Below are 19,949 nucleotides of genomic sequence, written 5' to 3' on the forward strand. Positions count from 1 at the left end.
CCTTGAAAGGCAAGGAATCCGTCAGCTGGATATCCTGGGGGAAAGCACAGGACGAAGTGTAGTTAACACAGACAGTATACAAGTTACTCTAACACGTTTATGTCACCTACAGTCTCATGAGAAGACCACTAGAAATCTATAGAAAGCACAACAGTAACAAATTTAATTCTCAAAAATGTGAATTTGATTAAGAAGATGGAACAAAGTGATAGTTAAAATAGATTTGAGATCTGTGAGTTGAATGTAAAATGATGTCTAAGAAACATGGTGCAAACATTTTAATTTCTGCTACATTCAGGTTCTAGACACATGAGAGAAATTGGTATATTGGTAATACTTGTGACCAATAATTCCTCTTCTCTGTTTGCCTTTCAGAACATATCCCATAGACATCACTGGTATGAAGACATTTGTTTAAGGCAGAATTGTAGAATTTTGGAGAAGAATCAGGTTCATTAGTTACACGTACTTTACAAGGACAGACTTGTTACCTTCTCTCATGAAGAACAGTCTAGTGGAGAAGACTGACATTATTCCTACAGTTTCTGTCCATGCTGTAGAATTACAAGGTGTGACAGATATTGTAAAAGGAAAGAATAATTATTATGTAAAATTGTATGGTGTTGAAGAAAACTCACCAAGACAGGAAATGCTTCCATGGGTGTATATGTATCCTAAAGTCTGAAGGACGAGTGGGGGAAAACTAGCTAAGGGTTTTAGAATGACACCTGCTGAGGCAAGAATGGCCCCACAGTGGAAGCGAGCATGGTGTGCCCAGGCGTGCACTAAGAAGGCCAGCACTGCAGGAGTGAGGGGTGGGGAGCAGAGATACCAGGTGTGGCTAAAGAGCAAATAGGGGACAGAAGTGAGGAATTTTACTTTATTTTTCTCTGAAAGCAATGAAGAAACATGAAAGGTTGTAAACAATGGAGAAGTATCTTGAACATCCTTGGGACAGATGTTCTGATTAGAAGTGAGGGAAGTTTTGGGAAGGGTCGTGGATTAGGGAAACCAGAGCTGAAGGCTCAAACTCAGGTAGCAGCGGAAGAAATCGAGAAAAGTTGATGGATCTGAGAGATGTACAGGAGAAATAAATCAGGAGGGCTTTTATTCAAGGGGAAAAGTACAGCTTAGGATGATTCCAGGTTTATAACCTATGCAAAAGGATGAAGGGCAGTGCTATTATGAGACATCTCCCATAGCTGATGGCAGTGGCCTTGACCAATTGGACTCAAAGACCTTCCAAATCTTGGAAATGCTTTACCGGCTGGAGAAGATGGTGAGCATATATGGCTGTGTTTAAGAAACCTTGGGACCACACTCTGAGAGAAATTGCTTGAGCCACAGTGTGAAATCTCACTGGGCAAGGATCAGAGAAGTTCGCAGAGAATGGATGGGTTTTGCTGGAACCCATCTGCACTGCCCAAAGTAGTCCAGTCCTCCATCTTCTTTCCACTCTAGACCTAGCCTTAAGCACTCCTTAGGGGGCCAACTTCTTAGGAGACAGAGTGTGTCTTCAAAAAAAATCCAGACCCTGAAGACTGTGGAAGATTAGCGGAATCAACATGTACTTCTTTTGTAAGCATGTGTCTAAACACAAGCGGAAACCACTCTGGTGATTTTCTCTTCATTATCAGATGCTTGGACCAGTGATCTCTAGCTTTCTTTAATTAGGAAAAAGAAAGGGCTTTTGAATGTCCCATTAGTCTTCAGTTGAGGCAGGACACAACCCAAGTAAGTTCATTGGTTAGGCATTGGTGAGCTCAGAGGGTTGCAGAAAACCACATACACTAATGCTGCTTGGGCAGGGTCTCAGGGACAGAGGACAGCTTGTCTCTGTTGTGAAATTGGTCTTTCCCTGTCAGTATTAAATAGTTCTGGTGGGGAAGCTCTTTCCCTTTCTCCTCTTGAAAAATGTGTTGGGAAGCCTGGATGTTACTGCCTGAGTATAAATTGCATTCTGAAAATGAGACAGGACAAATCAGATGATTCACCAAAGTAACTTACTGCTGATAAGGATCTCATGGGACGAGCGCCTCTCCACCCCGGAGCTCAGTTGAGGGCAATCAGAAATGACAGAGATGGCACTCCCAGACAGGATGTGAGGGGCTGCACTTCTGACCCTCAGAAGTCAGCAAGGGAATCAGTTTCTGATTATAAGATGAGGAAACATGGCAATCAATGCTTTAAGCTGGAGCAACAGGCATTACCTCATTGTATGAGCTTACAATTCCCCAAATAAGACGCTGAACGTATGCGAAAGAAATGGCCAGGTTCCATTCGTGGAAAACTGGCCCCAAACTCCTGATTGAACAGTGATTCTCAGAAGAGGGCAACTGAGGAGAATATCCAGATTCTTGAAGTTTCTGGAATATTGTGAGAAGATGTCATCCACATGGAGGAACCTGGCATGTGGTGTCTACAGAGGCAGATAAATCCTCCCTTCTTCCCACCATCTTTGAAGGAAGAATGACATTCCCAAGCAACTGCACCACCCAGCTTTTACTTGGATTCTGTTAACAGTGTGACTATTGGGAAGGCCAATCTTATCTCAGGGTGACCTTGAAGAGTCAACCTGTACTGGGAGGTCAGTGTCCCAAGTAGGACAATATTTAAGTCTTTCAACAATGCACCTGAGCAATCTCCTACTGCTAGGTGACTCTGACTTTGTCTGTTTTAGATTCGTTTCCACAGAAAATAAAGATTGAAATTTGTTTACAGGATTTTATCAGGAAGGACTCTTAGGAGTAACGTGTGAGGAAATCCATGAAGATTTGAGCAGAGAGGAAAATTGAACTGCAGGACAACCTCAAAGTGACCTTGGCCAATCTGACCCATGCTCTGGAGCTCAAAACACGCTTGAGTGTCCCTCAAAGAAACTTATAGCCAAGGCCTTCCCTGGAAGGGCCTTGGTAGGGAGCACTCAGCAGGCAGCAATCCTTCAGCTGGGAAGTGCCAACCTCAGACAAGGCAGATCTAAGAGGAACAGTCTACTTGGGCCCAGTGAGCCAGAGCACACTTGTTAACACAAGGGTTCCTCTGAAGGGAAGTGAGGTCCTGTCACCAGTTGTCCCAGAAAGAGGTTAATCTGGGAGAGAGTAGGAGCTGCTTTTAAGGATGATATATTGGTGGAGGGAGTTCAATTTATAACCACATCGCCAGTGTGAGCTGTACTTGTGATGTTATGAAATGACACAGGTATCTCATGCAAAGCATGACTAGAGTCTATGTTGTCTGATTCTGATTTCAGCAATCATACACAATTATTCTAGTACAAGAAATACACTGCTATACAACAATTACATGATTAAAAGAATCAAACTCAACACCCACAAAACAGACAATCATATCAAAAAATGGGCAGAAGATATGAACAGACACTTCTCCAATGAAAACATACAAATGGCTATCAGACACATGAAAAAATGTTCATCATCACTAGCCATCAGGCAGATTCAAATTAAAGCCACATTGAGATACCACCTTACACCAGTTAGAATGGCCAAAATTAGCAAGACAGGAAACAACATGTGTTGGAGAGGATGTGGAGAAAGGGGAACCCTCTTACACTGTTGGTGGGAATGAAAGTTTGGTACAGCCACTTTGGAGAACAGTGTGGAGATTCCTCAAGAAATTAAAAATAGAGCTTCCCTATGACCCTGCCATTGCACTCTGGGTATTTACCCCAAAGCATGGACAGGACTGGAAGAGATTATGCTGAGTGAAATAAGTCAAGCAGAGAAAGTCAATTATCATATGGTTTCACTTATTTGTGGAGCATAACAAATAGCATGGAGGACAAGGGGAGATGGAGAGGAAAAGGGAGTTGGGGGAAATTGGAAGGGGAGGTGAACCATGAGAGACTATGGACTCTGAAAAACAATCTGAGGGTTTCGAAGGGGCGGGGGATGGGAGGTTGGGGGGATCCAGGTGGTGGGTATTGGAGAGGGCATGGATTGCATGGAGCACTGGGTGTGGTGCAAAAATAATGAATACTGTTACACTGAAAAAATAAAAAATTAAAAAAAAAAAAAAGAATCACAGCGTTGATTATAGTACCATGGCTTTACTTCATGTGGGGAGCCTGGGAGCCACAGGGGCCAGAGGTAGAGGGCTGAGCACAGCCTTCAGGACAGGTCTGACCACAGGTGCCTCCATAGCCTGTCCCATGAGCTTCTTATCTGAGACAGTGAAGGAAGAAAGAACAGAATCGTCTTGTAGAAACAAGATGGCGGCCACACACAGACGTTCAAACTTTCTAGGACCCACGCTAAAACCAGGAGGGAAAAAAACGCCAGATGAAGTGAAGTTTATTTGGCTTCTTTAACTCAATATGTATTATCATTCGATATGTAATGAAAATAAAGATTACTGATATATTTTACTTTTTCTTCATACTGTGTTTTCCAAACCCATGTGTATTTTACAATTCTAGTACTTTTCAGTTCCAACTAGCCACATTTCCACTCTGCCGTTGCCACAGATGGCCAGGCGTGACCATAGTACAGTTTTAGCATTATGCCTGGTGCTTAATAACAATTAGCTGTTAGTATTTTTAATTTATTTTATGTTGGCTAGTATATCCTTGCCTGGGTTGATGTTTAATAACTTTTTATGCCCTTGCAGTGTAAATACTATATATTTTAAAATTTCATCTGCCACCTTTTCCTCTGTGTAAACACACACATGTGCACACCTACATTTTAAATGAAAGGGATTTTTATTTGTTTATGTGTTAGTATTTACTTGAAGAGAGAATAAAATGGACTATATTTACATATGCTAATTTGTCAGAATATCAGTGTGGAATTTTCATCACCACTGTAACTATGGGTTAACAATTTAAAATTTGAGACTGTTCAGAAAAACTAGTGTTTCAGCTGGAGGAGGTTTTAGGTCCTCATTTTGAAGACGTGAAGCTATTTGTATAGAGTAACTATAATTGGCCAAAATTTCAGTGGATAAATTTAGCATTTAGATGTTAGTTTGAAAATGGTTTATCCTAGAGGAATTAAAAATGTGCTTCTGTTACTTTTGAAGGAAAATATCAGATAGGTTGTGTTTTTATTCCTCCCATATAGAGAGAAAATATTTTTTCTCATTGCAGGAGGTATTTTTGTCATTGTTAGAAGATCTGTAGCCACTGGTATTAGTCAAGGTAAATAAACACAGAGCTTTCTTTTCTTTTTTTTTTTTTTTTTTTACCTTTTTCCTCTCTTTTTTACCTCTTTTTACCAGTCAGGACCTGTCCAACCTAAATCCAAAGGACTAGTGGAATGTCCAGGAGAATGTCATTTATCCTTCTCTGAAGACTACTCAAGACTACTCAGCCTTAAAGTTTGGGAAACACAAATGCTCTGCTTTGATGCATGCAAATGCAGCTTTCTTCCAGAGTAAGAAAAGGAAGGATGTTTGGGTACCATCAACAACAGTGTCTTATTGCTCACAACAGCATGGAAAAGTCCCACTGGGTCCCTGACTTGCCTGTCCTTTCTGTGACTGGACCAGTGGGCTCTTTTTTTTTTTTTTTTTTTTTTTTTTTTTAGTTTTTTTTTTTTTCTTTTCAGCATAACAGAATTCATTGTTTATGCACCACACCCAGTGCTCCATGCAATGGAGCCCTCCATAATACCCACCACCTGGCTCCCCCAACCTCCCACCCCCTGCCCCTTCAAAACCCTCAGATTGTTTTTCAGAGTCCATAGTCTCTCATGGTTCATCTCCCCTTCCAATTTCCTTCAACTCCCTTCTCCTCTCCACCTCCCTATGTCCTCCATGTTATTTGTTATGCTCCACAAATAAGTGAAACCATATGATAATTGACTCTCTCTGCTTGACTTATTTCACTCAGCATAATCTCTTCCAGTCCTGTCCATGTTGATACAAAAGTTGGGTGGATGCATAATCCAGAGTGTATGTGGACCACATCTTCCTTATCCATTCATCCGTTGAAGGGCATCTTGTTTCTTTCCACAGTTTGGCGACCATGGCCATTGCTGCTATAAACATTGGGGTACAGATGGCCCTTCTTTTCACTACATCTGTATCTTTGAGGTAAATGCCCAGTAGTGCAAAAGATGGAAGACCATTCCATGCTCTTAGATCGGAAGAATAAACATTGTTAAAATGTCTATACTGCCTAGAGCAATCTATACTTTTAATGCCATTCCAATCAAAATTCCACCAGTATTTTTCAAAGAGCTGGAGCAAATAATCCTAAAATTTGTATGGAATCAGAAGAGACCCCAAATTGCTAAGGAAATGTTGAAAAAGAAAACAAAACTGGGGGCATCACGTTACCTGATTTCAAGCTTTACTACAAAGCTGTGATCACCAAGACAGCATGGTACTGGCATAAAAACAGACACATAGACCAGTGGAACAGAGTAGAGAGCCCAGATGTGGACCCTCAACTCTACGGTCAAATAGTCTTCAACAAAGCAGGAAAAAATATACAATGGATAAAAGACAGTCTCTTCAATAAAGGGTGCTGGGAAAATTGGACAGCTATATGTAGAAGAATGAAACTCAACCATTCTCTTACACCGTACACAAAGATAAACTCAAAATGGATAAAAGACCTCAACGTGAGACAGGAATCCATCAGAATCCTAGAGGAGAACAAAGGCAGTGACCTCTTCGATATCAGCCACAGCAATTTCTTTCAAGATATGTCTCCAAAGGCAGAGGAAACAAAAGCAAAAATGAACTTTTGGGACTTCATCAAGATCAAAAGCTTCTGCACAGCAAAGGAAATAGTCAACAAAACAAAGAGGCAACCCACAGAATGAGAGAAGATATTCACAAATGACAGTACAGACAAAGGGCTGATATCCAGGATCTATAAAGAACTCCTCAAACTCAACACACACAAAACAGATAATCATGTCAAAAAATGGGCAGAAGACATGAACAGACACTTCTCCAATGAAAACATACAAATGGCTATCAGACACATGAAAAAATGTTCATCATCACTAGCCATCAGGGAGATTCAAATTAAAACCACATTGAGATACCACCTTACACCAGTTAGAATGACCAAAATTAGCAAGACAGGAAACAACGTGTGTTGGAGAGGATGTGGAGAAAGGGGAACCCTCTTGCACTGTTGGTGCAAGTTTGGTGCAGCCACTTTGGAGAACAGTGTGGAGATTCCTTAAGAAATTAAAAATAGAGCTTTCCTATGACCCTGCAATTGGACCAGTAGGCTCTTACTGCAGTTTGCGATTTGCAGTTGAATCAAGATCATTGGATACTAATGTCTCAGTCAAACTAGCATGTTTAATAATGAATGTTGGCACAGTAGAATGGTTATTGAGTTATTTCTAGCATTGGGTTATTAGAAATAGGATTGATCTAAACTTTCCTGTATGTCTTTTGATGAACAGAATACATACCTATCAGGTATATTCATAGGAATGGGATCGATGGAGTTTAAAACATGTATATGTGCAAATTTACAGATATTTTGAAATAATTTCCCAGGGTGGCTGTACCAATTACACTCTCACCAGAAAAGTGTGGGCATTCCAGTTGGTCCACACAACAATGTCTTGATGTATTATTCCCAGAATTATAGAGTGATACCTCTCAGTTTATTTTCAAAATCTTATAATTTTAATAAAATTTTTCTCAAGGTATTCAGGGATTTGAAAGTTTATCTTTGAATTTCCTTCTACCTAACCTTATGCCATAACCATGTTATTAAATATTTTCCAGAAAAAGAAAATAATGTTGACACAGTGGGCAGAAGAACAAAGATTCAAACCCTCGTCTTCTCTCCCTTTGTGAGGTGTTGGTTTCTCTGTCCCCCCATTCATCCTAACACATCCTGAGCTGGGATTGTGCTATTTAAAGCAAGTTGATGTATCTTAGGCTGCAGGCATGCATGTGTGTGTGTGTGTGTGTGTGTGTGTGTACGTACATGTGTGTGCATGTGTGTGTGAGTGTCTGGGGACAGGGATGGTGTGGGAGTTCTCTGGGCTGTTGTAAAGGAAGTCTGAGATCAGGGTGCTAGTGTGTTTGGGTTGTGGTGATGGCCCTCTTTAGAGGTGCGGACAGCTGTCTTCTCTCTGAGTTCTCCTATGGTACAAGAGGCCGGCGGTTCTCTGGAGTCTCTCTCTTTTTTTTTTTTTTTAAAGACTTTATTTATTTATTTGACAGACAGAGATCACAGTAGGCAGAGAGGCAGGCAGAGAGAGAGAGAGGAGGAAGCAGGCTCCCCGCCGAGCAGAGAGCCCGATGAGGGGCTCGATCCCAGAACCCCAAGATCATGACCTAGAGCCAAAGGCAGAGGCTTAACCCACTGAGCCACCCAGGTGCCCCTGGAGTCTCTTTTATAGGAACACTAACCCCGTTCATGAGGACTCATGTCCTCATCACCTCTCATAGTCCCTCTTCCTAACACCATAACCTTGGGGCTTAAGTTTCAACATATGAATGGGGGAGGGGGACACAAACATTTAGTCCACAGCAGGAGGAGGGCAAGAACTTGAAGGCATAAGTCATGCATCAACAGAAAAGGAATAACCTATGTCAAGAAATGGTAAGAAAGGTGTTTCCTTAAGTTGTGCCAGACTCTTGGGTTCAGAACTATTCTGGCTTCTATGTGGCTTTGAACTATTTTTATCAGAAATACTACTGGCTCCAAGAAGTAATATAAAAACTTATCATTTTCATAATCTTCTGGTTCTATTAAATTTACTCAGATATTTTCAGGTGATTCCACTTACTAGGAAGGTATTACTGTATACACTTTTATATGCTGAAATGAACTCGTTACAATGCAAATTGTCTCCAACATACTGCCCGAGCCTTGCCTTATGTTTCCGCGTCTTCATCCCTAAACTGGGAATAAAAGCTCTCGCCTGTGTAACCAACCGTGTGATTGTGGGAATTAAAAGTCTCAGATGTGACAGGAGGGTAGACTCTTCTCAGGGAGTTCATGAAATTTAAAACTGCAACCACAAGACCATCACCTTGAACAAGGAAGGAAAAAAAGAAATCAAAGGAGCTGCCTGGTGAATCTGGTGCGCCCATCTATTAGGGTATTTATTTGGCCTTTGGATTCCTAATTGTGTGTGCAAGACGTGCAAAGACCTGACAGGAGTTTAGGGAAAAGCAATGAAGATGACGAAGGAGCTGCTTGCGCTGATTTATGAAGACATTTTAAATGAATGCAGTATGAATAACTCTCCTAAGTGACGACCAGGGAAAGACATAATAAATGTCCGCAAATATCTGTTGGGTGTGAACACTGCAAAGAGAGATAGATGAGGTGCAGAAGGCTCTGATAAGAAATAATGAGACAGAATCGGGAGAGTTTATACGAAAAAAAATTGTCATCCCTTTATTCCCCTGAAAAGAGTCCATCAGTGAAAAGGCTCGATACCGTGACTGGAAGCCCCTCAGACTACAGAGTCCAGGCTGAGGAAACACATTGCTACACATGAGTCCTGGTGAGCTGGGCAGGCTCCCAGTGCGGCTGCAGGGGACCGGAGCAGGGGTGCTCATAAATGCAGTGCACTGTTCACCGCACCTCCTTCTGTGTTCCTGGGAAGAAGTGGGGAGAAGGGCTCTGCTAGGTCAGCCGCTTTGTAGGAGGGGCTATGTTGCACACACTCACTTCTCCGACCCAGGGGCACGAGGCACAATATTGAAAGGTCTACGTGTGTTGGCACACGGTGTGCTAACATCATGGTCTTTTCTTTCCCAACCCATGACGTCTCCCATCCTCCTTTGCACCCTGAGATCTGAGACCGTAAGACAGAGAGAAAACCAGGGAAGGGTGGGCAGACCCTGGCATGAGGTCCTCCTCAGTCCCACAAAGTACAGATTCTCTATTCAAAAAGGGGAAGTCAGATGGCTAATGATTAATGAGCCCAGCTGAGGCAAATAACAATTAAGTCTTAATAAGGCCTTAACAATTAGCATTTTAACCATTATTGCATGGGAAGCGAAACATTAGATTAGTTATGGTTGTAGGAAGTCTTTGGCTAAGAATCACTCCACTCATTTTTAAGTAATATAATTATGACTCCGTTCGTTTCTAGCAAGACTTTCAACTGAGGCTCTAGGCTGAGCCCTGGCCACAGCCAAAAAAGGAGCCACGTTGCAGGCTGAGAAAGTGGAATTGTTGAAATGCAGCCTCAAGTTCATTTCTAAAATAAATGCATGAGGATTTAAAAAGAAAAGTTAAATGAGTAGCTTATGGGACGGAAGGGTGCAGGCCTCATCAGGAATCCATTCCACATTTTGGGCAAGGAATGTGTGTAGATGCCAGATGAAGTCACAACAATTTAGCCATTAGGCATCACTGCCCGAAGGAAATTTTGAGCAAGTACGTACATAAGATATATCATTGATCAAATGGTTTAAATGAACCAGGATGAAAATGGGGACTCCCAACTGAATGAGATAATCCCTGGCACATCACGGAGGTCCTGGATTTTATATTTTTTTTTTTTATATTTACCATTTTTATTATTAGAAATATGTTTCTATTATTGTATCCTGCTGATGGGATTGTCGAATACATACCGGTCAACACTTTTCATTGATAGTTGGCTCTGTGACGGTGGCAGTAAGCTCTGTGAGCCAGAACAAGGAGACCGTTAGAGGTCATCTCAAGCTATGGTGGTTGAGGTATGTCCCCAGGACGCTGTCACGAGCCACCCACGACGCTTTCGGCTACAGCCCATCAATAACTCCCTTGCTCTGCTGCACATTTTCTGCCCATCTCTCCCCGATTCTCTGCTGGCTATGCGCAGCCAACAACACCCGATTTGGCACCCTCAGATCAGAATCGACTTTCACGCCCATCAGCTTAAAGGAATATTGTGTTAATACGCCTCAGTTTATCTGTTAACAGTCACAAGGACAGGTTAGGAGATAAATACATTTTTTTCAAATTAAAAATGAAAAAAAATGAAAGATATTTTAGAATTTGTCATGAAAACAGGAAAACCTAGGAAATCGCTCATCCAGAGTTAATTCCAGGGACAAAGGCTTGAGGAAATTGAAAGGAAACAGGTTCTAACATGGATGACATGAAATAAAAGTGGAACGACGTTTAGCCATTTTTCCGTCTGCCCGTAATTGATCCTCAGTGATCATCATAATGCTTAACGCTATTGGATACCAATTGCTCTAAAGTCCATATGACACTAATTTTGACCTTTTAAGTCAGGAAACATTTCCCCCACATGCCAGAAGAATTCTAATTTCATTAGAAGTCTTGGAGCAACATATGCACTAATGCAGAAACTATCCTTTCATTTCCCATGACAGTCTAATTAAAATGAATGACCTACAATTGAATTGAACCATATCTACCTTCCAGTGAGTGACGTGAAATCCTGCTCAGAGCTCGCCAACTGTAATTCAATATCTGGCTATATTTAGGTCTCTGGTGTGACTCTCATTCTGCATACATGACTAAGTTTATGACGTTAATAAACAAAGAGCCTCTTGTTTCTATAGTAATAAGAGGGAAGAATTCATTTCTTAATGCCTTGAAAGTTACCATTCTGATATCTGTGAGTCCTTATCCTCGTCCTTAAATAGATGGATAATCGACTGGTTTGATCCTTCACATTATAAAATTTTCTGGACATAAGATCTTTCTAGTAATGTTTCAAAGTACAGTGATCACAGAGATGTCAGGTTTACTGCAAAAGAAGAAGACGTTCAGAAACACCATGCTTTTCCCCCGGAAAGTCTTTATGTTCCTGTTATCTTGGTTTTTTTCTTTCCTGTTCTCATCGCTTGGGTAACATTTGCCAAAAATCAAAGCATTTACAGTTCACAAATGTGCATGTGGAAACCTTTGCAGTTTACTAAAATATTAACACGTGGGTCATTGGCTTTCAGGTCTTATTAATAATGAATAATCGATTCTGTCTTACAAGGTGGTTTTTCTTTTTTTTTTTTTTTTTCCTATTAACTTTGCCAGAGTCCTTTGGAGGGAAAAAGAAAAGGAAATGAATTTCAGTTTCTGAAAAGCATGGTTTATAATGGAGTATAAGCATTTGTCAGCAATTTTATTATCAGGAAAAATTTTCTGTACAAAGATACTTCACCACGCCAAGGAGAACACCTTCTTGGTTCTACCTCTTCTCAGGCTCTGTATCTTTACAAGAAACATAGGACTGGCTTGTGGTATTTTGAGACTGATTTCATATGCATTTGCAGAGTGACCATTGAAAACAGAAAATAGGGGCGCCTGGGGGGCACAGTCGATTGTCGGCTCAGGTCATGATCTCAGGGCCCGCCGTTAGATTGAACCCCACATTACTCTCTGTGCTGGAGAGTTTCTCCCTCCCTCTGTCCCTCTCACTCCTCCTCTAGAATAAATATATAAGTAAAATCAAATAAATAATATATAAATACTTATATATATATTTATATAAATATTTGTATGAACTTATATATATTCACATATAAATATATAGAACTCTAAAATAAATATATAAATATATGTAATATATATTTATATATTATATATAAATATTTTTTGAAAAATAATTTTAAAAACAGTCTTAACATAGAAAGACCATTCCCTAGTTTTGCAGGTGGAAAGTTTTATGTCCAGCCCTGTGAGGTTATGAGGATAAGGTTTCTGCAATCCAAGAAGGGCCTGAGCGTGAGGAAGGCTGAGGGTCTACATATGTAAAGGCATCAGGGGAGGACACGGTGTTTGAGGAGAGACCCCTCTGAGTGGCCAAGCCAGGGCTGCCCAGTCCCAGGGGCAGGGCAATGCAGCAGCAGGACACCTGTGTTCAATGCCCGGCACAGGTGCTGCGTTTTTCTGCAGTAAATGTGATCTGAATTGTATGTATCTTGGCCACTCATTTCCACTCCCAGTACCTCACCCATCCTGAGAAACCCTGACCTGGAGAGCTACAGAGAGGCCAGACCCTTCAGATGTGTCTTCAGAAAACATCGTGAATGAGCATTTGCTATCTTTGCATTTGCCTTGAAAATTCTATTTTGCTTTTCAAAGGATCCTCAGCTGCTTCTTAGACTTTTGGAAGGGTTCAGAGGAGACTCGGAAACCCCTGGAGTGGCCCTTGGAGTGGCCCTTGGAGTGGCTGATGACCTCCAAGAAAATGCCCCAACCCTCTCAGAGCTTTGGTTCCATGGGTTTTCTTTGTCAAGTGTCAGTGAATGTATTTTCCTGTAAATCAAGCACCCAAGGCCAAATGAGTGACTGAAAGCAGCAGAAGAAGAGCAAGGTGGGGGGGCCTCCATTTTGACACCTGGGTCTAATGGCCCCAGAGCCACTTACCCAGTAAACCAACCACCTGGTCACGTATCCACACAAAAGAGCTTGTGGAGTGGAGAGGGGCTAAAAGCCAGACCCCTATAATGGATGCAAGGCATTTGCCATTCTTGCTGGTGTAAGACAGAAGTAAAAGGAAAGAAAAAGACCATCTTCCTGGATAAAAGATTTTTCCTTTCAAATCTATGCCGGCCACATGGAGTCTCCTTCACCATGGCCCTTGCTGACGCTGTCCTTCTTGACCAGCTGTCCTCCCTTTCTCAAGTGTCTGCCCGTCTTCTCTCTCCATGTTCTCTAATCAAAGAGCCATTTTCAGGTTGGTTGTCACTCCCCAGACAATAGCAATAATGCACGTTTCTTCTGTATTCACTTTCGCAGCAATGGCTCTTGGGACCTGAATAGGGACTAACGAGGCCTGTCTAAAATCAATGAACTCCAGAGAGGAAGGAAAAACAAAGATTGTCTCTGTCCCCCTGCCAGTCTGGGAATGAACAGAGGTCACATCTCTGCTTTCTGGCAGAAAGGAGGAAACTTTCCTTGGCATCCGTCCTCACCACACTATGTCGACTCAGGCGGAAATTCTAAGCCAGAACAGCCCTTGTTTGATGTGGGATACTCGTTCAGAAACAGGTCAGAGAGAGAACCCCAGGACTCGCCTGTTGGGATACCGCGTAAAAAGGAAAAAGGAAGGGAAACACTGAAAGGACCCTAAAGTAGTAGTAAGAAGGATAATAGTGATGACAAATGTGTACTATTAAAATAGTGTGTCTCTGCTCAGCTTCTGCTCAGCCTCGCAGTGCCGTTTAATATGGACAGTGTAAAAAAAAAATATGGACAGTGTGCATGACAGGAGTAAATAGCTCTCTGTCATGTTTGTCTGCTTAAAGTTTAAAAGAAACAATGGCTTCCATGAGGGCCCTGTTTTTAGATTCTGCATACAAGTGACATAAGGCGGTATTTGTCCTTCCGCGCCTGCCTTATTGTTGTCACAAATGGCAGGATTTCCTTCTTTTTTAAGGTCATGATATTCTCTTGTGTGTGTGTATGGTGGTTGCTAAGAATGGGAGATGTTGGTCAAAGGGCATGAGGCTTCAGTTATCAAACGGATAAGCTCTGGCGATCGAACGTACGGCACAATGACTGTAGGGAACAATATTGTGTTGTGCCCTTGAAATTTGCTAAGAGGACAGATCTGAAATGTTCTCACCACAAAGAGAAAATCCTATGTGAGGTGATGAATGTATTAATTAGCTTGATCGTAGTAATCATTTCACGGCCTATGTGTATATGAAACATACCATTTTACACCTAAAAATGTACCTAGGGAGGCTGGGGAAGCAGAAAGGGTTGGCATCTGGGTACCGAAGTGGTGGTGCCAGCACGGCCTTGGCCAAGTAAGGAGCAAGGACTAAGACAAGGCCGGGAGATAGTCACATTAGAAAGGATTTCTTACACAAAGCCAGAGAACTTTCCAGCTGCTCTGTGTCCTAGGAGGGCCCTAGGACGTTTCAGCCCTGGAAGCAAGAAAGCTCACCAGGGGGGCCTGTGTGTGTGTTTGTGGACCACCTTAGCGTCCGCTGTCCTGTGGGCCAGTTCAAGAGCAGAACGTGAGCTCCCCAGCACCTGTGGGGGTGTCAGGAATCTGAAATGGCAGATGCCAGTAGGCAACAAGGGGATCTGTGGCCCAGGTGACAGACAAGGGAGGCACAAGTGAGAGGCAGGTGGACAGCCAGGAAAGTATTGCTTGACCTGACAAGAGAAAGACCGTACAGAGCACGTGAGCAGTTACCACAAAGACAAATAATGAGGCAGACAAGTTAGGACGTCTTGCTCCCTCTGCCCTCCCAGGTTCTCTGACTGGAGTGGCCGCCAGTTAGCCTGACAGAAGACAAACAGGGGAAAAACAAAGAGATTACCAACACGTGCACTGTGCATACACAAGGACGCACTCAGAGATGAGTAGTCCCGTGGGGGATTAGAACATGACAACACATTGGTAGAGCAGTGACAAGACAAAGGGAAAGAAGCTTGAGTTCCTAGAGCAGCAAATTATAGGGAAACCAGTGTCTGGGGACCTAGTTTAGTGAGGTTTGCTGTGTAGACTCCTCTGTGCCATCTCTGGGCTGATCAGGACCTAAAGATGTCTCCAGCAGTTAATATCTGTCCTTCCTGGTAGAGAAGGAGAGACAGGGACACCTTACAAATTTATAGGGGAGAACAGAGAGCTTTTCTTCTATCTGTTTCTTCTCAGTTCTGTTCAGCTTAAAATAATCATTCTGTCAAAGTGGCATGTTTTGGAGTGATAGACTCTGTTACCCTACAATGGGAAGTAAGTTCCACCAAAGATTAAGGAGTATCAGGTGTTGGTAAAGAGTTCAGGAGCCCAGTGTGCAGGAACATTCTGTGACATTTTTTTTTAATTAAACTGAATTAAAAGGAATTTCTTTTTTTTTTTTTTATCTGAGCATAGTTGACACACGATGTTACATTAGCTTCAGGCAGAACATCGTCTTGAAAGTAAAGAACACACTTGAGTCTTGTATCTCCTGACACAAAGAAGGAAGGGCACTGCTCTCGGTATATGGCTCTTTGGTTTGGGAACCAGGTAGTCTGAACCCAGAAATACTATTCCAACCCATTATCAGGTGCTGGGGAAGATTGTTGTTTTGAGAAGGGCCTGGAACCTTGATAACTTTGAAGCAGGTTCAACATGAGTTACACCAACCCTCCTGCTTGAGCCGTACCAAATAGCAGATCCTGCTGGAGTAGAGGTACTTGTAGTCATAAGAGTGCTGTGTAGACCGCTACTAAGCCTCAGTGAGAGGGCTGCAGTGTAGACCTCCAGGGTCTTGGAGGCTGATCTACTTTCTGCAGTGGAGAACCTGTGGTTTCTGGATACAGTGGAGGAAGTGACATGAGCAGCGACTCCAGAATTCCTGTCCTGGGGGGATAGGGGTAACAGGTACAGCCGTATCCTTACTAAGCTGTGCTGTGGCATGTTTGTGTTTCTGGCTGTGGAGACTCTAATGCTCTGGAAAACTCCATGGACTATCCAATATTTGTGTTGCCAAATTCAAATTTGGCAGTTCCTTTACAGCTTACACCATCACAGTTGGTATCTATTGCAAAGAATCAAAACACTGAACAATAGTAATGATGACCCCAGCTCTGTTACCACGGGAGTTTTCTAGGGGTGCGGGAACACAAGATGTTCCAGGATTGGGTCAAAGTTTGCTGGTGAGTTAGAAATCATATCATGCACTGCCCTCATTTTTCCCACTAAGGAGTGAGTGTCCCAGAGAGATTTACTGCTTGCTCGAGTTCACATGAGTACGCAGAGTCTTATTAAAAGAACCCATATCTCCTGATGCCCAAGCCGGGGTCCCCTCAGTTCAGGTGCTCTTTCTTTGCCTCTGTAAACACACAGACTGAAATGACTTTCCCCTGTTCATTTTATTAACCTCCTGAGACCAAATTTGATATTATCCAAATGGAGGTCATTCCCCTTGTGTCTGAAAAATAATGGTGTTGCATGTTTCTTGGTGGCTATCGAACTCTATGGATTACTTGTACAATATGATGAAGGACTTTTAAAATGTTGCAGTAATGATAATTGGGTCAAGGATATATCAAGGAGTTAATCGGAAGGGTTTATTAATTAGCATATCTCCCGCGGAGCCGTTGCAACTGATTAATAACTGCGTAGTGTGGAAAGGAACGTGAAGTTTAAAAATCAATGACCCAATTGACACCACTGTGTCTTCCAGATCAATTGCGCCAAAGCTTTTTTAGAGAAATCTCAGATTATTAATCATCAGCCCAATAGCCCTTTGTACAAGCTGACCAAGGTAATGTGTGCATAGGGGAAAATAGCTTGAATCTCCCTAGGAAATGTCCTGTGAATTTATTTATGTTAGAGAGTAAGTCTTCTGTTCCAATTGAAATAGCTGCACTGTTTAATTTTAGTTTTAAATAGCAACAGCAATTAGTCCACTAAAAGAACTAATTGCTTGCAAATTTTCATATTTAAACACAAAGCCATTTTTTGAAATGACAGCACTGAACATTTCAAAGTCTAGGCAAACAATGATTTTTAAAACTATTGAGTTATGCATAATTTCATAAGATTTTTCACTAATTGTAGAACAGGAATGCAGTGGCCTCAAAAAATTTGAGGAAAGATTAGAAGTCATTATCACTTTGTAAATCATTTATTTTTGTAAGTAAGAGGACATTCTAAAGAGTGTGATTATAATCGTTGCCTATGTTAAACAACATATTCCTATTAACAAACACATCACTCTGGGTGTGCATGCTAACTCACAACAGACTCGTAATGTAATCTACTTCTGAAGATCATCATTATTTTCAGAGCTGCAAAGTGATAGACTTGTTTTTTTCTCTCCATTTAAACCCGCTTCACAACCACCCCTTCTTCTTTTGAAAGTACCTCAGGTGATTAGTTCACAGAAATAGAGTGGATGACCATCCACAGTACTTGCTTTCACAGGCTTGCCGAAATTATAGAATTCTCAAAATTAAAATGGGCCTTTTGGGGTGGAAAGCTGTTCCTAGAAGGCCCTCCCTTCTCCTTAATCTTTTTTTTTAAGATTTTATTTATTTATTTGAAATACAGAGAGAGAGAGCACAGCATGGGGAGTAGCAGAGGGAGAGGGAGAAGCAGGCTCCCCACTGAGCAGGAAGCCTGACATGGGGCTCGATCCCAGGACCCCAAGATCATGATCCAAGCCAAAGGCAGACGCTTCACCAACTGATCCACACAGGTTTCCCCCCACCCTTCTCCTTAATCTTATTTCAGAACTTATGACCAAAGACTTTGGAGTGAGCCAGACTGAGAAGAGGTGACCTTGGATAAATTACATATTCTTTTCAGCATCAGGCTCCTCACCCATAAAATGATGGAACACTGTATCCATCTCGTCTAGTTATTGTCAGGATTAAATAAGATAAGCGGGGCACCTGGGTGGCTCAGTGGGTTAAAGCCTCTGCCTTCGGCTCAGGTCATTATCCCAAGGTCCTGGGATCGAGCCCTGCGTCGGGTTCTCTGCTCAGCGGGAAGCCTGCTTCCCCCTCTCTCTCTGCCTGCCTCTCTGCCTACTTGTGATCTCTGTCTGTCAAATGAATAAATGAAATCTTTTTTAAAAATAAAATACATAAATAAATAAGATAAGCATATAGTGTGATTAATAAAAATGTGCTCAGTTTTTGTATTAATATTTTATGATCATGAGTAAAATGACTATACATTACAGAAATTAGACACAGGAAAGGTATTTTGTGAACCCTTACTCTGTGGTAATGGCAAAGCAAGGAAACCAAGAAAAGAACTGCTAACAAGACATAGTTAGAAGGGGCCTCTAGACGGAGCAAGGATGATGTGCTCCTTCCCTTCCTGAGATTCAGGGTGTCTGGGCATAGATAAAGTGTATTAGGAAGTGAAGTGAAAAAAAAAGACACTTTATCTACTCCACCATTTTGTCAAAGACTGCTTCTAGTTTAATTCGGTAGCTATTTTTAAATTATGGTGACCATAGGGAAGATTAAATAAAAGATTGAGTCGATTAATATACAGCCAAAACGTGGAAGAAACCCAGTGTCCATCTATAGAGGTATAGATAAGCAAAATGAAATACATAGAGAGGGAATATTAATCCCTTATCAGATATATGAATTGCAAGAATTTTTCCCCATTCTTTGGGTTACCTTGTTACTCTGTTGATTTTGTCTTTTAAAGCAAAAATTTTTTAAATTTTCATGCTGTTCAATTTGTCTATTTTTTGTGTGTGTGTGGTGTTGGCCAGATCCAGTGTCATGACGCTTTAGCCCTAGTCAAGCATTTTCTTTTCACAATTGACGAAAACAAGAAGCAACCAAATCCAGCGTTGGGAAACTTTTGCCCTATATTTTCTTCTAAGAGTTTTATGGTTTTAGCTCTTATGTTTAGGTCTTAGATACCTTTTTTTAATCATTTTTGATTCATTTTAAGTTAACTTTTGTATTTGGTGTGAGGTAAGAATCCAACTTCAATTATTTTTATTTGTCAAAAACCACCTGACCACAGATGAGGATTTATTTCTTGGATCCCTGTTCTGTCAGATTACCTTGTGTATCTGCCTTGATGCCAGGACCACACTATCTTGATTTCTATAGTAATCAAAAATCAAATTACTGGAATAATTTTTGAAGTCAGAAAGTATGAGTCCTCTAGCTTTGTTCTTCTTTTCTTTTATTTTAAGATTTATTTATCCATTTTAGAGAGAGAAAAAGGGGGGCATGAGCAAGGGGAGGAGCAGAGGGAAAGAAATGCCAAGGGCAGAGTCCCTCTCAGCTCTCCATCTCACAACCAGAGTTCATGACCCGAGACGAAATCAAGACTCAGGCACTCTTGATTGAGCCACCCAGGCACCCCTGTTCTTCTTTTTTAAGATTGTTTTGGCTGCTTGGGATCCCTCGTAATTCCCTATGAATTTTAGAATGGGTTTTTCTATTTCTTCAAAAAATGTCATGAGATTCTGATAGAGATTGCATTGAACGGGCAGATTGCCTTAGGTAGTATCAACATCTTGACAATACAGAGTCTTCCAGTCTGTGATGGATGTGTTTTTCCTTATTTCTCTCTTCCTTAACGTCTCTCAGTGGTCTT

The 19,949-nt window shown here is 41.6% G+C and overlaps 1 pseudogene; it reads left to right on the forward strand.

Annotated features, from left to right (window-relative positions):
• The first annotated feature begins 1,156 nt into the window (after positions 1-1,156).
• Positions 1,157-19,949, forward strand: part of LOC125106363 (eukaryotic translation initiation factor 2A-like) — an 86,857-nt pseudogene continuing 68,064 nt past the window's right edge.

This window comes from Lutra lutra, chromosome 8 (assembly GCF_902655055.1).
Source record: "Lutra lutra chromosome 8, mLutLut1.2, whole genome shotgun sequence".
Classification (NCBI taxonomy): domain Eukaryota; kingdom Metazoa; phylum Chordata; class Mammalia; order Carnivora; family Mustelidae; genus Lutra; species Lutra lutra.